General features: G+C 37.5%; 1 protein-coding gene and 1 pseudogene across 1 annotated transcript in view; one reads left to right on the top strand and one right to left on the bottom strand.

Annotated features, from left to right (window-relative positions):
- LOC118410961 (homeobox-containing protein 1-like) overlaps nucleotides 1–9,096 on the top strand; it is a 1,064,572-nt gene that overhangs the window by 207,551 nt on the left and 847,925 nt on the right. The window lies entirely within an intron of this gene.
- LOC118424595 overlaps nucleotides 6,721–9,096 on the bottom strand; it is a 2,751-nt pseudogene continuing 375 nt past the window's right edge.

Genomic DNA, 9,096 nt, shown 5'->3' with positions numbered 1-9,096 from the left:
TATTATAACATTATGTATATTGTTACTTGGGCTATCTACATACCAAAAATTATTACAATCCATCCACGAGTTCTCGAGTTATTCTCGTGCAAAGATTGAAAGGAAATCGGCAGCTGCAGTTCCAAACAAGCCGCTAGTGGGTCCAAACTTATGGCACTTACTCTCTGGCCAAGGGCTACCTACCAATTAAAAATCGCAACCACAGCAAGCCTTTAGGGGGCCCATTATCGAACTTGACCTTCATTTTGCCGACCTCTACCCAGCTACCAAATATTATCCGGATTCATCTAAGGCTTCTCGAGTTATGCTGTTAACACACACACACACAGACTCACAAGCCCCCCGAAAAAACCTTAGCCATTCTGGCAATGCTTATTGAAGGTAAAGTCTATTCCACCACAGGGATTGTCATTGTAAATATTTACAAATGATTTAAATTCGTAGTAATTATATATAGGGAATTTGATACTTTTACATATTATTAACCTCCTGTCTGTCATGCGGGACAGAGCCGCCTGGAGGAACTTTATTGTGTCACCGGAAGGATGACCTGAACTAAACTGAACCCTATTTCAACTTTTTAAAATCTTTAATGCTTTTATATATTCAGCACTGCCAGTCTTAGAACTTTGGCATTTATTTCTTCTGTAGTATATGTACTTGTCAGCTCGAAAAAATTTTCTCCACAGACTTAACAAAATTTCACATGGAAAAGTCTACAAATTGCGATTTCTTTTAAAACAGCAAGAAATATGAAAAAAATGTGGAATCAAATGAAAATATATTTTAACATTTTATTTCAACAATTTAATAAGAAATTGTTAAAATGGAGCAAGCTGGCGGGGTTTGGTTTCCCTTTTACATAGAGAGAAAAAAACAGTAGCAAAATTGAAAATTAAATTGAGAAAAAAAATTATAGTAATGCTTGGCCCTTTGCCTTCCTTATCATGATACCAAGGCCGACATGCTCTGAGAATTACGTCTTTACTGCTCTAAATAATTCTGTGGCCCGAGATTGGTTATTTTAGCGAGGAGACCAAACTAGAGCCCAGAAGTAGATTCTCTGCACACAAAAGACTACCAAGGAAAGATACATAACTTTTTTCTTTAGATTTTAGGTGGCGGGATATATAAAAATATTGTTTACAAATTATTGAACGCAACAAAGCTTCAACTTTGGAATGCTTTGATGATATCACAGAGACAAGGTGCGCAATTTAACCCCATTTAGACCGGTCTTTTTTGGCTTTTGAGGCCCTGCACTTATAAGTTTTCAAAAAAATGATATATTATAATACCTTGCAAGTATTTTCAGTTTGACGTTACAATGACATAATATGACGTAATTATGACGTCATCAATTTGATTGTATTGGCCGGACCCATGAAAAAAACTTCCAGTTTTGCTGCAATACTGTAACAGCAATCGCAGATTACAGAATGATAATGTTTGTTATCACTCTTGTTGCCAATAGCAACATCAATGACGTTATCAAATGACGGCATGCACATCTAAGATACCAGTTGGGCTCTGCCATATTATATCCACAACCTTGAATTTTCAAGGCAAGAAATAATCGCAAAAGGCAATGGATATAGACTAAATACATTCATTTAGATGGTTTTTGATGAAAAAATACCAGATAGTTACAAATACTAAGGGATAATAAGCTAGTTATTCTTGATCTGGCCATACAGTCTGCAACTTAGATTTTGGGCTGATGACGTCATCCAATTGGCAAAATTTATGCATATCTAATTATGAAAGACATTATAAATAACATAAGATTTCATTTATGTAACAAAATAGCCGTAATATAGCAAATAAACGTGCAAAATACATTGTTAGAACCGAAATTAGCGATTTTTGGCAAAACTGGCTGTCAACAAACGATTGCCATGGCAACACGAAAAACTTGAAAATTTGTCAGTCTTCGTGAAGTTGTTGCCAACAATATTTAAGGAAAACTCATTAAATTTGGTGGCTCTAGCATAAGCCGGTCTGATGTTATAGTACATCAAAGTTGGTGCAGGGCTCAAAAGCCCCCTCCCGGTCTGAATAGGGTTAAGCTAGTTCGGGTTTGTACGATCTAATTTAACCCTTTTCCCGCTGGCAAAAGTGCAAAATCAATAAGCCATTATTCTAAGTAGTAACATGACCTTGGTTTAACAGAAACTTAAGAAGACACTGTCGGAAGAAGCAACGTCTTTACAATAAAGCTAAGAGAACAGGGCAAGAGGAAGACTGGAAGAAGTACAAGAAGGTAAAAAAAGGAGTGCAGAAAAGCATAAGATCAGCACATTCAAAATACGTTGCAAGCATACTGGGAGAAGCTATCACTGACAAACCCAAAACATTCTGGCCATACATAAAAGGCCTGAGGAGAGACCTTGTTGGGGTAGCCACTCTAAAGGTGGGGAGCACCATTATAAGTGACAGTGAGAAAAAAGCAGAAGCACTCAGTTCACAGTTTAAAAGTGTATTCACAGAAGAAGACACCACTGACATGCCATCTCTTGGGAACCCCTGCACCCCTCCAATGGAACGTATAGAAATTTCTACTTTTGGTGTAGAAAAAATGTTACAAGGCCTTAATCCATCAAAACCATCCGGACCAGACCAAATACCTCCTTGGTTCCTCAAAATGACAGCCAGTGAAATCGCACCTGTTTTAACTAACATTTTCCAACAATCGCTTGGCACAGGAGAAATCCCCTAAGACTGGAGGGATGCAAACATATGCGCCATTTTAAAAAAAGAGAGACAGAGCGGTCCCCAGTAACTACAGACCTGTTTCACTTACCTGTATTTCCTGTAAACTACTGGAACACATTACCCATAGCCATATAATGAAACACTTGGAAGGCCACAATATACATACAGACTACCAGCATGGATTCAGTGCAAAGCGATCCACAGAAACACAGCTTATTTTAACAGTTCGCCACATAGCTGGGGCACTGAACAATAAAAGACAGGTGGATCTAGCAATACTTGATTTCACTCAAGCCTTCGACAAAGTCCCACATAGCAGACTCATATCAAAACTGGAGTACTATGGAATTCAAGGTACTACATTAAACTGGTTAAAGGCTTTCCTGACGAACAGAGAGCAAACGGTAGTGGTTGAAGGGAAGGCCTCAGCTCCAGATAAAGTAGCGTTGGGAGTTCCACAAGGGACTGTCCTGGGACCATTGCTCTTCCTATTGTACATAAACGACTTGCCAGACCAGCTCGATTCAAGTGTGAGGTTATTCGCCTATGATTGTCTGCTATACAGAGAGGTATCTGCAAAGAATGACTTACAACTTCTTCAGAAAGATCTGAACACCCTGGAAGAATGGCAAAGGAAATGGCTTATGCAGTTCAATCCTGAAAAGTGCTATATCATGCACATAACGAACAATCGCACACCAAATGTGTCCCCTTACCAGTTTTGTGGTCAGACATTAGCAACCACGAAAAGCCACCCATACCTAGGTGTTACGTTAACAACTGTACTGAAGTGGGGTGTCCATGTTAACAAAATCACAACCAAGGCTAAACTGACATTGGGAGTGATCAAACGCAACTTGTGGGCATGCCCAGCCAGGGTAAAATCACTTGCATACACATCACTGGTAAGACCTAACCTTGAATATGCTGCAACAGTATGGGATCCGTATACAAAGAAAGACAAAGATAAACTTGAAAGGGTACAGAACCAAGCTGCCAGAATCTGTACAAACAACTACAACAGGGATGCTAGTGTTACCAAAATGAAAACAGATCTGCAGTGGACATCACTTGAAGAGAGTAGGAAAAGGTCTAGACTTTGCATGATGTACAAAATGACCAATAAACTGGTTGACGTACCGACTGATAAGTATCTAATACCAGCTCAAAAACGAACAAGAAACAGCCATGACTTCAAATACAAGAGTTACCAACCTAGGATTAATGTGTTCAAAAATTCGTATTTTCCCAGAACTATCGTAGAGTGGTACTTGTTATCACCAAGCACAGTAGGGGCATCTTCTCTGGATAGTTTTAAAGAACGCTTGCAGATAGATGTGCAAAAGTTAGGTGTGACGGATCGTTCAGTGTAATTTAACCAGCTGCTGCCGCACCGCGTGCCTGCGAAACTGGTGTGTTACGCCGAAGGGCGGTTATACCGGCTATATAGATACAGATACAGATACAGACTTAAGCGTTTGACATCGAGTCAGCAAAAATCGAGGCAATTTCGATGATCACTGTTGTAATTGACAACGTACGTCCGAGCCATGCAACAGACTGTTTTTTTCATACCGTTAAGCTTAAAAACTATCTTGTCTAGAAGGTTCAATCCTACAAGATAAGGAAACTGATTCCATCCCCAAAATTAAATTTTCTTCAGCCATGAAACGTCGGAGTCAGTACTATGTTAAATTAGCTCTGAACATAGACATGTTAAATTGTGATATGATACGGCAGATATAAATAGATATACACTGGAAAAACGTCTTGGGTGTAGTCGGATCCCGCGGAATCTAATTTGTAGGATCCTGACAGATGATGCTGGATAAAAATGGTATCTGTAGGTATTCGTATCATAAACAGAGAATTGGTATATTTACATGCTTCGTGGTGGATGTTAACACTGGCATCCGTACGGATACTTACTTTTAATGGCTGCGTGTTAACACTCGTGTATATGAGCAAAATGTTATTTTGATTAGTACAAAGGTACAGAGATATGACCATATGACCATATTTCTGTACCTTTGTACTAATCAGAGTTTTTTTTCATGTGGTTCAGAATGCAGAATCGTATAATGGAATGCTTATTAGAAATACCCTATTGTCTATGGTTCAGACTGCGGAATTGCATACTTGACATGTTTGTTAGAAAAAATTCTTTTAAACACGGCTAAGCATTTTGGCGTTCCAAATATTTAATCTGGATTTCGGATATTCATTGTATTCTAGTTGGATCCACCTGTATCCGCTTGTATCTGATTGTCGTATCCCGAATCGTGCCTATCCTGTCCCGTGAACTTTGCTGTCTATAAATATTTCTCTTACATCTGATATTGATATTCTTACAACGGGGTCAAATTTCGTACACCTAGGGTAGCTTGTGCTAAGATTTAAGTCTTCTTCTTTTTTTTCTTTCGTTCCTTTTGGGGCTACCAACTTCAACTTGCTGAAGACCTTGGTATCCTATATACTAATTTTTCACTTGAGTGAAGTTAGGAAAGTCGTGTAAAGTGCCTATCCCGAGGTTACAATATCGGTGACAAGGTGGGGTTCGATCTCAGGACTTCGTACTCGAAGTTCTTGTACTAGTAACATCTTTCTTTCTTTCATCGAGACTGAATTTCTTACACCTAAACTTAGAAATGATTTATAAACCGCAAAGTGGCTCTCCAAGCTTACTTGTCTGATGTGCACTCTAAAAACAAAACATGATGGTCTAGAACAAGCTTTAACTATCATAAAACTTTTGAATGTTCTTGATTATTGTTTTCTTCACAATATCTTAAAAACTTCTAGGTGCATGTATAAACTTTGGCAAACACCATTGCAAAATCTGTATGTCTATCAAGATGTGAAGAACAAGCTGAAACCAGCATAATTTTCCTCTATTTTCTAAATATCAGATTAGACTTAAATTATACATTTTTCTGGTAGTAAGACATCGTGGGAAATTACTCTCATAAACTTGCAGGTCTAATCTAGAACATTCAAAAGTTTTTTTTTTTATAGTTAAAGTTTGTTCTATAACATCATGTTTTGTTTTTAGAATTCTGTCAAGTAGTTTAAGAAACATTACTGTACATGAGTTAATAAAAGATTTTAGAGAAACATGTAACAAGAATCACATGTTCAGACTGTCACAATAATGTTGTTCTTTCGAATTGAATATCAAAAAATTTCCACTTAGATTTCTTGAAAATTTCAAGGGTTTTTCTAAAAACAAAATTCACCTAAGAATAATTTTTTCTTGTTATAAAATACAAAATTGGCGGTGTTGCATGTCCGCCTTTATTCGCCAATATTCATCACAGATCCAAATAGCTGAACTTATTTGACAGAAATTACTATAATTTTTTGCAATGCAAAATTTTACTTATCTTATTTAAAAAAAACGTAGTGTTTGGTAATTGTTTTAATTGGTTGACAATCATGTTTGTAACCATTGTATTTTTGTAATAGAAAGCCCTATCCTGTTGTACATTATTCTCACCCATTCTGACACTTGAATGAATAGTATGATTAAAAAGATGGGGAGGGATTTGTCAAGTTTTATGTAAAAATTAATTAACATCACCACATGAACAGAGTGACCATAGAGACTACTAAATTTGATACAATTTTGAGAGAAAGCTTTCTTTACTTGGCTTACATAAAGATACAAAAGAGTTCCCCTGGCGCCCTTTAATGCTTCACTCTGGTTCCCTGCAATACCTCTTGTATATCAGATGTTAAGATTACGGAATATTTCTGCTATCACCTACAACTGCACCTACTTGTTCACAACGCATATTCATTGTTACAAAAGCGAGTAAAATGGACTGAAATTCCAAACCATACATATGGTTTTAGGCCAATAGTCTCCTCAATGTGAAGAATAAATACCTTTATTACTCTGCATGTTTTCTAGGTCTCACGATGTAAGAAAAATTACTTGAAAACAGATATTGATAGGTAATTTTAAATCAACAAGATGAAGGTATCTTAAAAATTACAAATCTGTTATTTTTCAAAAATTTACTTTATTATACTGTGGTCCAATATATCAATGTGTATCACATTGTAACTTGCTATACCCACTTACTTTCAAGTTAATCATTACCTCTTCCTTTGGGATCTCCATACTTATATTTTCTCCTACACATTTCCCTCTGCACCGTTCGTATATGATGCAAACAAGCTAACTTTTATACCCATGTATAATTAACAATTGTTCCTGTGTTTTAATTCGACTCCAAGTTCGCTATAGCTACAGGTCAAAAATTTCATAATAACAGTACAAGGAAGTTAAACAATCTTCACCCTAAATACGATAGGTGCTCATAAATTCGAAAACGATAACACTATTTAGACAATGGGGAAGGAGCTAGAAGTACCCGCGCCGACTTTGACGTCGTATATCTGCCGAACGACATCTGCTAGTACTACGAATCCTTTTCCAAAAATATCGTTGACAACAACTCTGTAAAAAAAAAACTAAGACCTTGTAATTTACTTGCGTTGCCATCGCAACGGGTTTCTGAAAGGCATATTTTGTATACTGCTGTTTTGTATATTATTAACATTCTGTGTAATTTCATGTATACATTTATGAAAACATTTTCATAATAGGGGAGGCCTGCGCCAACTTTGATGTCCTATTACGCCAGAACGGCTTATGCTAAAGCCACCGAATTTTGTGGGTTTTTCCTAAAATATTATTGACGACAATTTCAAGTTTGACCAATTTTCCCATTTTCGTGTTTCCATGGTAACCGTTTGTTGATAGGCAGTTTTTGATGAAGTCATCAGCCCAAAATCCAAGATGGCGGACCGTATGGCCAGATCAACAAAAACTAGCTTATCATCCCTTAGAATTTGTAACTAACTGGTATTATTTTCAGAAAAAAAACATCTAAATCAATGCATTTAGTCTTTTGTGATTATTTGTTGCAAAAAAGTATTTTCTAAAATTCAAGATAAACATGGTGAAGCCCAACTGGTAACTTAGATGTGCATTACGCCATTTTATGACGTCATTTTGATGCCATTGATGGTGCCATTGGCAACACAAGTCACAAACATTGTAATTTTGTTAGCTGCCCTTGCTGTTACTGACGTCATAATAACGTCATATTACGTCATCGTAACGCCATACGCCTTATACCTATCAGATATTATGTGTATATCATTTCCTAAAAATTTGATGTAGGATTGACCCCCCAACAAACGGTCTGAATAGGGTTAACCCTATCCCTAGCCTGGAGGGTGGGGGGGGGGGGTTGCAATTTCCAAACGGCTTACTGTTCGATCACCAATTTGCACGTCATATGACATAATTACGACGTCATCAACTGCTTTCTTCGGTAAAACTGGGAATTCCCATAGTAAGAAAATCTTACAATCCTGTTGTTAGACAAAAATTAGTGTCTTTGTGTCGAATATGCCTTTCAGAAAATCTGTTACGATGGCATTAGAAAAAAAAGTTTGGGTGTAAATTATTGACAACAATATTCTAGGAAAAGTCACCAAGTTTGGATGTCCTAGCATCAGCAGCTGTTTGGGAGCTATACGACGTCAAAGTTGGCGCAGGCAATTTCAACATTTTAAATGTAATGTCCTATTCATTGCAAATTAAAGCGATTTTAAAGGTCACAAAACTTCAGGCCTTATTGATTATATGCAAAATCTTTTCTTTTTAAATCAAAATCTATCTACAAACTCGCTTATATGAAACGTCTTTTGGACAAATATTAGCCAACACCAGCTTTTATTACCACTTATAATATGGCCTAAAGTATTTAACATTTATTAAGCTGAATGAATCATTCGAATGAGTGTTTTTTGGCAAGTTCAATATCAGCCTCTACCATCTCAGCAACTAGTTCTTCGAAAGACACATATGGTTCCCAGCCAAGAACATTCTTAGCCTTTGTACTATCTCCTTGTAGGAACTCCACTTCTGCAGGTCTGTAATACTTCTGGGATACCCTCACCCGAACTGTGCCTGTCGAGCTGTCTTTACCAACCTCTTCTAACCCTTTACCTTCCCAGATAATATCCACCCCAATATGCTTAAATGATGCCATGACAAATTCCCTTACACTGTACACCGTTCCCGTAGATATTACAAAGTCTTCCGGTTTCTCACACTGCAGCATCAGCCACATGGCCCTGACATAGTCTTTAGCATGCCCCCAATCCCTCTGTGCATCGAGGTTCCCCAGCACTACTTCGGTTTGATGCCCCAGCAGTATTTTAGCAACACCTCGGGTGATCTTCCTAGTAACGAAAGGTTCTCCTCTTCTAGGACTCTCGTGGTTGAATAGGATGCCGTTACAGGCAAACATGTTGTAGGCCTCTCTGTAATTCACACTATCCAGTAAGCATACAGCTTGG

Source organism: Branchiostoma floridae, chromosome 1 (genome assembly GCF_000003815.2).
Source record: "Branchiostoma floridae strain S238N-H82 chromosome 1, Bfl_VNyyK, whole genome shotgun sequence".
In the NCBI taxonomy this organism is placed as follows: domain Eukaryota; kingdom Metazoa; phylum Chordata; class Leptocardii; order Amphioxiformes; family Branchiostomatidae; genus Branchiostoma; species Branchiostoma floridae.
Note: the sequence above shows the minus strand (reverse complement) of the source record. Positions and strands in the feature narration are given on the sequence as shown.